The sequence below is a fragment of the Brienomyrus brachyistius genome, unplaced genomic scaffold (assembly GCF_023856365.1).
Source record: "Brienomyrus brachyistius isolate T26 unplaced genomic scaffold, BBRACH_0.4 scaffold52, whole genome shotgun sequence".
Classification (NCBI taxonomy): Eukaryota; Metazoa; Chordata; class Actinopteri; order Osteoglossiformes; family Mormyridae; genus Brienomyrus; species Brienomyrus brachyistius.
In genome coordinates this window covers 579,407-593,533 of record NW_026042327.1, presented here as the reverse complement: position 1 = coordinate 593,533, position 14,127 = coordinate 579,407, and the positions used below count along the sequence as shown (strand labels likewise).

Genomic DNA, 14,127 nt, shown 5'->3' with positions numbered 1-14,127 from the left:
CGCTAAGCCTGTCTTTACGTAAAAATACCAAACTGTTTATAAACTAAGAAAAAAAAGCAAAGAAAAAATACAGCAATGCCGTGGTTTAGCCTTGTTTCATAAAATATTAAGCCTTGAGTTTAACCCGGGTTCTTCGGCACGCTAGCAGTTATCCCCGACATCTTAAAACAAGCTTAATATAACTGCAAAGTATTATAATCTACCCCATGTACACGTTTAAGCGACGCTGTGTATTAGGCGAAATCAGGATTGAGCGTAAATAATTAAATATTATTATTGTTATTAAATTCGCTTTACATTAGAAAATTCAAAATATTCTGTGACACCTTTATACTTACCATGTAATGCACGGAGGTATATTTAACAACTAATTACGTTGAGAACTATTAAATAGTATGTTTTACTATTAGTTTAATCTGTTGAGTATGATCTTACCTGGCAATAAAAATATCTTTTTATTTTTCCCGAATCATATTCTTGTTTTCTGACAAAATGGCAACTCCAGGTTTAAATCGCTTTCACTTTCATTTACAGTCAGGAAGTCGTTATATCAGCTTCATATCAAACGCGGAAGCTGTCTAAGCGGAAATGGACGTGGATTCCATGTCGCGCCGTAGGATCTTAGCCCCGCCCCACACAGCATCTGAATGAGCCCCCCCCCCGCGGGAGATCCGATCTGGATGTGGAGGGCCGTCACCCCTTTATCTCCCACTGCATGATTCTTCTTTCATCTGCAGTATCTGCACACTACCCCCCCCCCCCCCCCCCCCCCCGAAGGGCCAGTGACAAGCTGCTCACACAAGTATTATGTTTTATGTTTCCCCATGACTGTCTGCTGTTTCACATGGAGTGTAGAACCGCGGAGCAAACGGCGGCCAACAAAAGAAAAGGCCCATTGATTCCCAGGGGAATCATTAGTTTGATTCTGCGTGTTTTGTATTTCCAATAGAAATTGTTAGTTATTGAGTTCAGTTACTCTGCAATTCTAAATGATTATAATCACGTTATGTTGCTGTTGACAGACACACAGACAAAACCAACAAAAAGCATCATTAATACAGAGTAATTTTGAATAGGAGCAGATGGGCCAAATTAATTTTCCAATAAACAAGAATAATAACCGAAAAATTTTATTTTATATAAAAAAACATAATAATTCAGAAATCATTTGGTTTTGGGTGAAATGTAAACATCAGTTTTGTTATAATATTAATAAGATAAGAGTTTTTAATGATTCATATTTATCAGAAAAAGTCACACACCTAAATTTGCGCTCAGTCAGGATCAGTTATATGTGATGCAGCTTTTCATTGGGAAAGAATCTGTTGATATTAATCAAATCTCAAAGATTTTTCCCAAAGCCGTTATTCCTGCGATGGCCTGTTAGACCAGGCGGCGAATGCAGAGATTAAAACATTACAGCTTCATAGGTATCGACTGTGCAATAAATTTCTTCTAGTCAGATGTTTAAGTGTTTGACAGAACTTTATTATTCAATGAGCTCAAAGGGAACAGACACTCAGCAATCATGCGTCTCGTGTTCTGCTACCCGAACAACAAGTGCATACATCTGTTATAGCCAAAAATGCACCAGTCATCTGACAAATCAAGAAAAGATCAGACAGTTGAAGGAAAGATCAGACAGTTGAAGAAAAGATCAGACAGTTGAAGGAAAGATCAGACAGTTGAAGGAAAGATCAGACAGTTGAAGGAAAGATCAGACAGTTCAAGGAAAGGTCGGATATCTGGAGACACCAGTTACTTCTGCTTGTTTGAGGCCCACCTATCAGCTCAGAACAAGTCCATCTGTTCGGGAACTTTCCTTTTACAATATCATTCTGAGTCGAGTTAATTATATCCACTTACTTTATCTCACTTCCCATATGTGCCCCTTGTTCTCTTTTTCTACATTACTCCTTATCCAATACCATGCATGCATTTTATAATGTCTTCTGCAACAGCTTACTTCTCAGGTCATGCCTTCACCTTGACCCGGGCCCCTTGCTGAACAAGCTGGATTTTGGCAAACATGTTAGTTCCTTCATAGAAAACAGAAATCCCTTACTTAAGCAAATTTGCATTATTGTTTGATACATTCAAATCATTCAAGTAGGATTATATTATTTCAACCATTATGTGTAAATCAACAGCACCATTATAAACTCAATTGTTAATTACTGATTAGGTATGCATTTTGCATAATCATCTATATTCCATTATTGATTACTGATTAGCATCCATTCATCCATCCATTTTCCAAACCGCTTATCCTACTGGGTCACGGGGGGTCCAGAGCCTATCCCGGAAGCAATGGGCACGAGGCTACTGATTAGCATCCATCCATCCATTGTCCAAACCGCTTATCCTACTGGGTCGCGGGGGGTCCGGAGCCTATCCCGGAAGCAATGGGCACGAGGCTACTGATTAGCATCCATCCATCCATTGTCCAAACCGCTTATCCTACTGGGTCGCGGGGGGTCCGGAGCCTATCCCGGAAGCAATGGGCACGAGGCTACTGATTAGCATCCATCCATCCATTGTCCAAACCGCTTATCCTACTGGGTCGCGGGGGGTCCGGAGCCTATCCCGGAAGCAATGGGCACGAGGCTACTGATTAGCATCCATCCATCCATTGTCCAAACCGCTTATCCTACTGGGTCGCGGGGGGTCCGGAGCCTATCCCGGAAGCAATGGGCACGAGGCTACTGATTAGCATAATCATGAATTTTCTATCGCATGACTCTTCAGTCACCGAGAGGCATGACGCAGCGGCGCCTGAGCTCACGGTCCAGGATTCCAAGAAACCGCAGTCTGTGCACGTCGGACCCGGCCGAAAGCTTCACAGCGGACGCTGGCGAGCAGCGGAGGGAGGGAGAAGCGAAACGGTCCCTGCGAGTAGAGGAAGTGAAGTTAATCAGGCCTCAAATGGCTTTTTGATTTCCCTTCGCCCGTGACCTACAACATTCCTTGGCAGTCAGGACAAACCTCGGAGAGGCTAAACAGAGGCCGACCTCGCAAAACTGTCAAAAAACACACTGCGGAAGGGTCATCGGGGGCTATTTCAGCGACAGAGCCTCACGGTACAGTCCTGCCCCCCCAACATCCGCCATGTAGATCTTTGAGTCAGGACTCACATGCCCAGGGGATGCCTTCTTCACCTTGTTCGCTGTGTCAGAACAGCAGCTTTTCCACCATGATCTGCATCCATGGTGCTACGTAGATCCACCAGGAGGGCATGGTGGTATTTATGCTTCCATCCGTCTGTATTTCATGCAGATATTCAGACGAATCACACGTCTATCAAGTCTGTTTTTTGTTGGACAGGAGGCAACATGTGGACTCAGCATGGGGAGAACATGCAAACTCCACACTCATGTAACCCAGGTGGAGACTCGAACCCGGGTCCCAGAGGTGTGAGTCAACAGTGCTAACCACTGCACCACCATGCCGCCCTGGTGGAATATATTTTTATTACAATTCCACAGCACTTTCCACAGCACAATTAGCCCTTATTTAGTGACTGTGTGTGTAGACTTCTGGGGTAGGTTTTTCTGGGGTCGGTTCTGCAATCCAACCCAATCCGAGCTCAGCTGGCCCAGACAAAGTACTGGGTCTCGGACCAGGTCTGGGTCAGTCATTTACGGTCACCTTTGGCTTCGGGTTCAGGTTAGTTATTATTATTATTTTAATGTGCAAATCACTTTTTGTGCTTGCTGAGGCTTTTGCTCGTTATCACTTTCCATGCCCCCCCCAACACACAACCCCCCACTCCCCCCCCTTTCTCTCTCGCCCACCAGTATCCCACTAGCAATGGAGGAAATACAGCAAAAGCTCACAATTGTCTCCATATAAGCATATGACTAGTATTTCCAAAATTTCAGGTTCCGGTCTGATTCGGGTTTTAGACTTGCTAGTATTACTGGGGCCAGATCAGCTTTGGTCTCAAGGCCTCGGGTACGAGTCGCCTTGAGCTTTAATTTCAGGCCCGGACAGGATTCTCTTAGGCCCTATGGTTCACTGAGATCCTGTACTGGGTAAATAACATGGACACTGGCTGGGCCCAGTGCTGGTTGTGTTAGGGTGTGGCAACCTAGCAAACTCTACTGCCCAGTTTCATTTGGTCTTGGGTAAGGGGGGGAGGAGGGAGGGGCCAGTTTGCTAAGTCTGCACCTCTTCAAAGGATAAAGGGTATATGGTTGACCAGACCTGGATGGATGGATGAAGGCTTTCCATTTGAAATATAATACTGATCAGCCATGGGGTAATACACATTGTAATGATTTCAGGGGTAGTTTTTAACCAAATTAACCAACACAAATAACAATCTGATGTTCATATATCGGGTGTTGATGGCATCCAGCATCGCGGTACTTCAACCGGGTCCCTCAAATCTCCGCAGTGCCCCTGCCGGCCACCAGGGCGGAGACACAGGGGTGTCCGTATCGTGCCGACGCATTTCCTCACCGCTGCCTTGGCAGCTCAGTCGCATCTGGAGAAGTGTGTGAAAATGAAAAGCTGTTTTATTTATTTTTGTCCTTGGGCTATTAAGCCTCTCATTCACAGAGGTGCGCGGTGTCCAGTGTCCAGTGTCCAGTGTCCAGTGTCCAGTGTCCGCTCCGCTCTTACTTAACTCCCGCCCAAATGTGGAAAATCAATCTCTCTTTCACAGGGCTTTACCTAAGCGAGAAACATGGAGGAGAGGACCACTGCCAAGCCAGATGCTCTCAGCACTGAGTGATTAATGGTGTTGGTGGAAAGGACCACGTTCCTGCTCTCACCTCCCTGTCAGGCCCATTTCCTGGGCTCCTTGGCTGCGGTTTCCATGGCAGCCTGGTACTGTGGCACACGGTACCAGTGCTTACATGTTACCCACTGTTCTGGGTGATTCCAGGGTGTTTTTAAGAAGGGGGGCACGAGGGGGGCTATAATTCATGCAGCGGCCCCCCACTTTATCATTAGCCAGTAATATGTTTAGAATTGGTGAGCGACAGGAGAGGAGGTGCTGTAGAGGCCAATCAGCTGGGGCTGATGTCCCTCTGGCCCCGCCACTGTACACACCCCTGCTGCTGCTGTTTGCCACTCAGATCACTGGACCCCCCCCGCCCCCCCATCCCAGTGGACATTTTAGCCTGGCATCATGGCCCTACTGGGCTCTCCTGCACCCTTCCATTCTCCCAAAAATTTCAATACAGGCCCAGTCCAAAGAAGACCAGCTTTTTATGATTGAAGTGACACATTTGAGGGCCATCGGGGAGGACAGCGGCACAGAATTAATGGAGGATGGGATTGTTAAAATGTAAATATAAATAAACATGAGCATTAATGAGCAGGAACGAGTGTCCTGGCAGCTCTGCACGCATCCCGCGTCTAGACAGGCCCCCCCGTCAGTGAAAGGTGGCTGAAGTGGGGTCCCGCTCCCCACATATTAGGGAGCTTTTTGGCAGGCCTGTTTTTTGGCTGCGGTGTCCCTGCTGACACCCCCCCCCACCAAGGTTCCCCTGCCTTTTCAGGCTGCTGGCTCTGGGTCAGGTCCTCACCTGCTACCTGCCCCCCACTGGCTTTCTGATGTTTCCCAGCGTGCACTAAAACGCTCTGTGAGCCCAGATGATGTATATCTATCATTGCTGTACCCTTCTCCCCCCACCCATTTAAGCTAAATGTGGGGGGAGCATTTTCCCCACATGTCGCCGTCAAGTCAGGTTCAGTGGACTTTAATGGATCCGTTTAAAGGCAAATGTTTAATTATGTTAAGTATTTGGATTTGATCAGCTAGTCTCTCAACGCAATTGACACCATCTTCTCGACGAGAAGCCTAGGTTCGGGGGAACCTAACTGTCCGGCGGGAACGTATGCTGCTGGCTACACGATGGACGGATGGGAGCGGTGGAGGGTCGTGTGCCTGGCAGCTCTTTCCGTGGAGGACATTGAAGACATCTACCTATTCGGAACCATGATTACAGGTATTATGCTGATTGGATTAGGCATTGCCCTGGTTTATCAAAGATTGAAGAAGACGGTGACAGCCGCTCAAAGCCCCACTAGGCTGGCCGGAATGATTGATGGAGTGGGCAGAGCTGTTAGCACTCAGACAGTGAAACTGGATAACATCATGGAGAAGCTCACAACTTTGCAAAACCTATTGGATGGCAGAGACCAGCGTGGACATTAGTGGAGCTGGAAATTACAGCTTCTCGCACGGAAACCCAAACAACCCTATCCTATCAGGTTTTGGCTCCCCCCAATCAGCACTGGCCTCGGCCAAGGCCGCTGCTGAACTAACAACTCCCCCTGAAGAACAAGGCAGTGAGACTCTCTTGCATTCCTCTCCCCCGATCTCAAGGACTTGCACCCTCCCCCCATCCAACGCCTTCACCGCTTCATACCCCCAGCGTGAACAGGCGGGTCTGTTGACCAGCGCCTCCATGGCTGCAGGACCGGATGGCTGTCTGTCTCTGCTGGACTACCTCCACCACCCCTTTTCCCTCACCCGTTGCAAGTCGTGTCATTTTTATGTTGTAAGGCATTGTAATGTTTTATGTTCATGATCCATGAATATATCAGAAGAGGCAAAAGCGGGGCTGCAGGGCAGGTGCGCTGGAGCAGCTACATAAACTGCCGCTTCCCAGCATTTTTCTTACCGATGCAGGATCTCTTGTTAATAAGATGGATGAACTAAGGCTACAGGTTGCAACCAACAACATGGTGAAGGACAGCTGCATTCTACTCATCACATAGACCTGGCTCCGTTCATCCATTCCGGATACAGCTGTTGAGCTAGCAGGCTACACAGTACATCATCATGACAGAACGAGAGACTTGGGTATGAGCAGAGGAGGGAGGTTATGCGTTTGTGTCATTAGCAGCTGGTGCAAAAACACTGTGACAGTAAGCAACCTTTGCTCTACGGACCTGGAGCTTGTGACTGTTAAATGCAGAGCCTTTTACCTACCTCAGGGTTTACGATTGTCATGGTGACTGCTGTGTATATTCCACCAGACGCCATTGCTAACTTGGCTCTTGGACATTTGCATGACATTATTAGCGGCCAACAGAACAGATACCCTGCGGTGGTGCATGTTGTATCAGGGGATTTTAACCAGACTGACCTAAAGACAATGCTTCCTGAATTCTGTCAGCATGTGACGTGCGGCACTAGGGGAGTAAACACACTGGATAAGGTCTATTCAAACATTAAACTGGGCTTCTGGGCTAAACCGCTATCACACCTGAGCCAGTCAGAACATTTGTCCTTGCTTCTAATACCAGCTCACACCCCCCTCAGGAAAAGTGCTACAGTCACATCCACAGCTCTTAAAACATGGTCAGCAGATGCCTGGTCTGCTTTGAGGTGACAGACTGAGAGGTCTTTGAACATCATGACCTAGAGCAGTATGCAGCAGCGGTCCCGGGTTACATCAGACACTGCAGCGGTCCCGGGCTACATCAGACACTGCAACGGTCCTCGGCTACATCAGACACTGCAGCGGTCCCGGGTTACATCAGACACTGCAGCGGTCCCGGGTTACATCAGACACTGCAGCGGTCCCGGGGTGCATCAGACACTGCAGCGGTCCTGGGCTACATCAGACACTGCAGCGGTCCCAGGCTACATCAGACAATGCAGCGGTCCTGGGCTACATCAGACACTGCAGCGGTCCCGGGGTACATCAGACACTGCAGCAGTCCTGGGCTACATCAGACACTGCAGCGGTCCTGAGCTACATCAGACAATGCAGTGGTCCTGGGCTACATCAGACACTGCAGCGGTCCCGGGGTACATCAGACACTGCAGCGGTCCCAGGCTACATCAGACAATGCAGCGGTCCCAGGTTACATCAGACACTGCAGCGGTCCTGGGCTACATCAGACACTGCAGCGGTCCCGGGTTACATCAGACACTGCAGCGGTCCTGGGCTACATCAGACACTGCAGCGGTCCCGGGTTACATCAGACACTGCAGCGGTCCTGGGCTACATCAGACACTGCAGCGGTCCCGGGTTACATCAGACACTGCAGCGGTCCTGGGCTACATCAGACACTGCAGCGGTCCCGGGTTACATCAGACACTGCAGCGGTCCCGGGGTACATCAGACACTGCAGCGGTCCTGGGCTACATCAGACACTGCAGCGGTCCCAGGCTACATCAGACAATGCAGTGGTCCTGGGCTACATCAGACACTGCAGCGGTCCCAGGCTACATCAGACACTGCACAGACATGGTTACAAATGTAATGATATGAACAAATAATAACTTGACTGTTCTGTGTGGAGCTATGTGACTGGGAGTGAGATAGCGCATGCGTGTGGGATCGGCGAAAAGCTCGATGAAAATACCGTGTTCTTCATGTAAGCTTGCTGAACTTGAAACTAACGGCTAAATATCACTTTCTTCAATTAATTCCAAGTTGTGGTTATCAAAGAACCACATAACAAATTAAACATGGTGTCAGAAGCTGGACTTGAAGAGAGGGAGAGTTTTTAAAAGCTGCTTCGGAGGAATAGGAGCAGCTTCAGATGCTGTCGTGGTGAGCAGTCAGCTAACACGTTAGCGTCACTCGCAGAGAGGATCTGTCAGTTTCCGGAGAGCGAGAAGGGCATAATGAACGCAAGAAAATGAATATGCAAACGCTACAACCGCCACCCAACCTTCAGCTGACAGCAGGGCTGGACTGGGACAAAAAAAGGGCCCTGGCATTTTCGCTTAGACTGGCCCACCACAATCGGTCGGACACACCCAACAAGTACACCATCGTTGCGGTCCCTGTAGATATGCATATCTACTGTTCCATTCCCAAAAATTGACTATACATAAGGACAGAGAGAAATGATTGAATAATTAAAATAATCAAATAGCATCATCTAAGTTTTTCTAGAGAAGGGCTGTCGACGGCTGTTATGTGTTTTAAAGGGTTACCATTAGAATAGTCAGCAGAAGTTGCAATTGAATAAGTTAACTCTGCTAACCTAGCTACAAAAACAATGCAAAATAGCTTATGCTGTGTAATTGGACATTAGCTGACTGAGTCGCTAGTGCAGTAACAGACTGATAATATGACAGACTTTATAATAGTAACAACGATTAGTTTATTTTTTATAATATATTATAAATTACAATATTTTTTTTATCGCGCAATGAGTCTTGCATTAACACAGCATGTTAACGCCGATAACGCCCCACCATTATAATATTCATTAATTTAGGTAAATCATCATCTTCCTCGAGGCCCAGCCAGGCCCACACACGCTATCCTGCTGCATCCGCCCTGTTTAACACTCCCTCCCTGTTAAATCATGTAGCTACCATGCTTACCATTTCAACTACACTCCTCCTGCTCACTCTGTCTCTGTCCCTCCTTGACTTCACTGTCAGACACCTGCTCCTCTGCCTGGGTGCCGCCATGACTAGTCACCTCTCCTCCATGTGCTATGTTCACCTGTTTAGTGTCGTCAGGCAACGTTACTGTTGGCTTGGAAACCGAAGCTACAGCACTAAACATGTCGGTTATTTTTGCACATGTTGAGGCATAAACCTCTAGATTTTTTTTTTTTTTTTTTGGCCCGCAACTTCTCTGCACCCCCCTTGCGCTTTTGCTTCTCCATCCTAAATCCACTGATTTCTGGCTCTGAGCCACTGACTGCATCTGACACAAGAAGCAGAGGGGGAGGGGTGGAGCCTGTTAAGAGATGATTAGATCAGCCCAGTGTCAGTATAGAAAATGAACCAATGGGCCGATGTCCCTGCTTTATGGGCCGGTCGTTGGCCAATTAAAAAAAAAATTCATATTAAATCGACCAGCCCCCAAGTGCGTCGGCCCACCGGGCATTTGCCCGGTATGCCAGATTACCAGTCCAGCGCTGGCTGACAGGTAATGTGGCTGAGATCTGGAGAAAATTTAAGCTTCCAATTGTATTTAACGGCGATTGGTGCAGACGAGAAGAGTGATAACACCAAGGCGTAAGTGTTTTTGCATGTTGTGGGTGACGAAATGTTACAAGTCTATGAGCTTTCAGGTTCAAGCAGAAGACGACAAAATGAAGTTGGATATAATACTTGAGAAGTTTGAGGCTTACTGTATCCTAAACAGAAACGTGACTTTTGAGACACAGGTTTCTCACGTGTGTACAGAAATCGGGAGAGACTGTCGATCAATATGTGACGGAGCTGAGGAACAGAAGTAAGATGTGCGAATTTGGAGAACTGTCAGACTCATTGATTAAAGACAGACTTGTTTGCAAGATTCCAGATAATATTCTACAAGAAAGGCTACTAAGGGAACAAGACTTGAACCTAGAAGAAGCGATTAGTATATGTAGAGCTGCAGAGACGGTGAAAATGCCAGCAAAAAAAATGTTCAGTGAGAGCTGCAATGCCGATGCAGTAAGAAAAGATGAACGCAGATCAGATAAAAAGAGCACTGCCACAGATATGAAGGATGGATGGAAACCGGCACACAGAGATGTACTGGGGAAGACATGTGGTCGATGTGGCACACAGCATCCTCCCAGAAAATGTCCTCTGTATGGCAAGGTATGTCACAATCGCAACAACAATCTCCGTTATACACGGCAGTGTAAGAATCACGCACAATGGAGCAAAGTGCATACAGTGAATGAGAGTGACTCCTAGGAATTCTATGTGGATGTAATAATGGAGGGGAATACAGAAAAAAGACTGGATGCTGACACTGAAAGTGAATGATAAACACGTTGCAATGAAATTAGACACTGGAGCCCAGGCCAATGTGATCCCAGAGGCGGCGTTCAGCAGGATTAGACCCAGACCAAAATTACATGCAACAAAAGTGAAAGTGAGTGAATACTCAGGAGCAGCGATACCTGTTAGAGGAAACTGCACGGTAAAAGTGTCAGATAAGGATAGAGAGCATACACTAGTATTCATGGTGGTGCCTGTAAATGTGCAGCCCATATTAGGCTGCTTGCGAGAGACTGAACATAGTAAAGAGAGTGCTGGTAGTGGAAAACGATGAAGATACTGATTATGATGAATTGATGAAGGAGTACAATGATATTTCTCAGGGTCTTGGTTGTCTTCCTGGAGAACACAATCAAAGTGGATAAAAACGTGTCACCAATCACCAATCCATGTCGGAAAGTGACATTTGCTCTTCAGAAGCCACTGGAAGAGGAATTGGACAGGATGAGTTCGCTAGTGACTAAGAATAAAAATAATGGAAAGCCGCTGACTGTATTGTTTCAAAATCCACTCACTGACTGTCCATTGAGAATCCAAAGCGTGATGATTCGGCTGCAGCGCTACTCCTTGACAGAGCTGTCAATAGTGTTCACACTCATTACACATTCAGGTAGAAGTATAGATGCTAGGGTTTAATAAGACTTCTGTAGAAGTATCAAGTCAAGCTTTTTACTTAAGTAAAAGTGTAAAAGTACTGGATTTAAAACTACTTAAAGTATAAAAGTAATGTAAGAGGGTGTAGGAATTATTAGCTCAGGTAAATTTTAATATCTCCACCAATATGTTTTGAAATTAATTAATTTTAATTAATTATAATTTAATGCTGATTAGTAACCAATTGTTATGCCGAATGGTCGGCTCCTTCAAACTCAATTGGGTCACAAACGCAATTGCGAGTCTGTTAATGTGAGACTTAAATGGGATTCATTAATAACCAGTATCGCTTAATACCCTGGGTTAGTAGGCTCGTCCAGCGAGCTGCGTCACCAGGTAATGTAAACGATCGGTAGCGAAGCTCCCCTCACGGCCGATGAGAGAGAGTCTCGCGATATTTCAGGCGAGTTTTGAGGTTTCAGAGCGTAGTAGCCAGATCGCACAGAGGCAGGGACTATTGTGAGCACTCAATGATGGAGACTGAAGTTGTGTAAAAGACATGCATTTATTCCTACAACTAACATAAGACAGACATTACACCTAACAAACAATAAACATGAAATAACGGAATAGACACAAACAATGTAATCATGAAAATGCAATAACCAGATTTAAAAGGAGTAACCTAAAAGGGGAAAACTGTTCTGCAAAGCAAGCAGTTTGTGGAAATATGAACCTAAAGGAATATAGCAGGTGAATAGGACAGTTTAGGTTATTAGAAATGAAAGGAAGTTGGTTTACTTGGATGCCAGAAAGGGGGAGGTCTTTGCAGTTGGTTGCAGTGGCTGATGAGCTGATGGGTGATGGCACTCAGGGAGGCGCGGTGTTTGCAGCGGTTGTTGGAGTGGAGTCCCTCTGATTCTCTCTCCTGGTGAAGCTTGGGCTGAGTTTCAGTTCTTTGTCCAGTTGGGTCTTCACTGATAGGCTTCAGGAGGGCTGCTTGTGGGCTTCTCTTCTCCTGGGCTGATGGTCTTTGTTTCCTTTCCTCCGCTCTCCTCTGCTCCGCTGATGTTCTACACCTTTCTCTCTCCTTTTCCCCCCTGGCTTTGTTCTGAGGTGCCAGGTTTTATAGCATAAGGTTCGTGATTAGGAGTGACCAGGAATTTGAGTCCTGGACCAATGGCTGACCATCCATTTGGCGGGCTTTCGGAAGGGGGTCTGTATTAGTCCTTTTGGGATTTATGACCAGACTGACTTCTCTGGTAATGGTGATTTTCATTAGGCTGGTGTAACTTTTGATATATCCACTTTTGTGGTAACCACTGACCAGATTTGGAAACTGGAGTGATTTTCCTTCGGTTTGATACCAAACATGCCGTACCAGCCTAGCGGTTCACACCGAATACCATCTGTAATGATTAATTAATGATTACTTATATTATGTCATTATGTTATATTACTCACACCAGTCCCTGGACTAAGTGGTCTAGGTTGCACCTCAATCAGAGGTTGCCCTTTATACAGACATTATATGACATATTCTCATGTCAGCAGCACATCTTACCCTTAGATAGACATGGTAGAATACAGGGATCAGATAAGGGCTGCTGAGGAATGTGGAAAATAAAAGGGGGGAGGTTAGTCAGTCAAAGAAAAAGAATCTTTGAAAGTTAGGACACATTACAAACATAACCTGTCTGTATATTGAGACTAGTAGTCATGGATAAATAAATATACAGATATACAACAGCCAAACTTAAAAGACACTTTCTTTAGGGTGTTGGGTGAGTGGTATGTAAGGCAGGATGTCTGGGGAGGGGGTTGTGTGCCAAGTCGAGGGGCCCCTGTCCTTGAGGTCCACTCTGCTGTCTATACGTCATTATAACTTTGAGCAATAAAACTTGGAGTGCTGGCCTCCCTTGTTATCTGTGTGTGTTTAAGTGTGTCTGTGTGTGGGGTCACGACCCCCCTTTGGGGCCTAGGCCAATGTGTGCCTCTCATATCAGGGTAGGCCTTGTCTCAGGCCACCTGGAATTTAAGCTTTGTGATATGTGCATGTGTGATCCTACACCAGATTTAAAATGGGTAACCTTAAAAGGGAAATACTATTCTGCAAAGCAAGCACAGTTTCTGGAAACACGACCATAAAGTCATAAAGCAGGTTAACAGAACTGCTTAGGTTGTTAAAAATAAAGGAAGTTGGTTTACTTGTTTGCAGAGTGGAGGGGGTCTTGGCAGTATTAAATAATACCTGCTTTTGTTTCTAGTAGAATAAATTACTGTAATGCCCTCTTGTCTGTTTCACATCTACTGTTTCACATCTACAACGGACCCAGAATGCCGCTGGCGGAGTGTTAACACGCACCAGTCACAGGGATCACATCTACAACGGGCCCAGAATGCCGCTGGCGGAGTGTTAACACGCACCAGTCACAGGGATCACATCTACAACGGGCCCAGAATGCCGCTGGCGGAGTGTTAACACGCACCAGTCACAGGGATCACATCTACAACGGACCCAGAATGCCGCTGGCGGAGTGTTAACACGCACCAGTCACAGGGATCACATCTACAACAGCCCCAGAATGCCGCTGGCGGAGTGTTAACACGCACCAGTCACAGGGATCACATCTACAACGGCCCCAGAATGTCGCTGGCGGAGTGTTAACACGCACCAGGCACAGGGATCACATCTACAACGGGCCCAGAATGCCGCTGGCGGAGTGTTAACAGGCACCAGGCACAGGGATCACATCTACAACGGGCCCAGAATGCCGCTGGCGGAGTGTTAACACGCACCAGTCACAGGGATCACATCT

General features: G+C 46.6%; 1 protein-coding gene across 4 annotated transcripts in view; it reads right to left on the bottom strand.

The window, feature by feature from the left end:
• LOC125723829 (NACHT, LRR and PYD domains-containing protein 3-like) overlaps positions 1-562 on the bottom strand; it is a 62,279-nt gene extending 61,717 nt beyond the window's left edge. For 2 of the 4 annotated variants that reach the window (XM_049000649.1, XM_049000650.1), the window contains exon 1: positions 436-529. The gene's annotated coding sequence lies outside the window, so the exon portion shown is untranslated. Of the gene's footprint in view, positions 1-338 lie in introns of all 4 variants that reach the window. The other 2 variants (XM_049000646.1, XM_049000648.1) reach the window with 2 other exon arrangements.
• Positions 563-14,127: the final 13,565 nt, after the last annotated feature.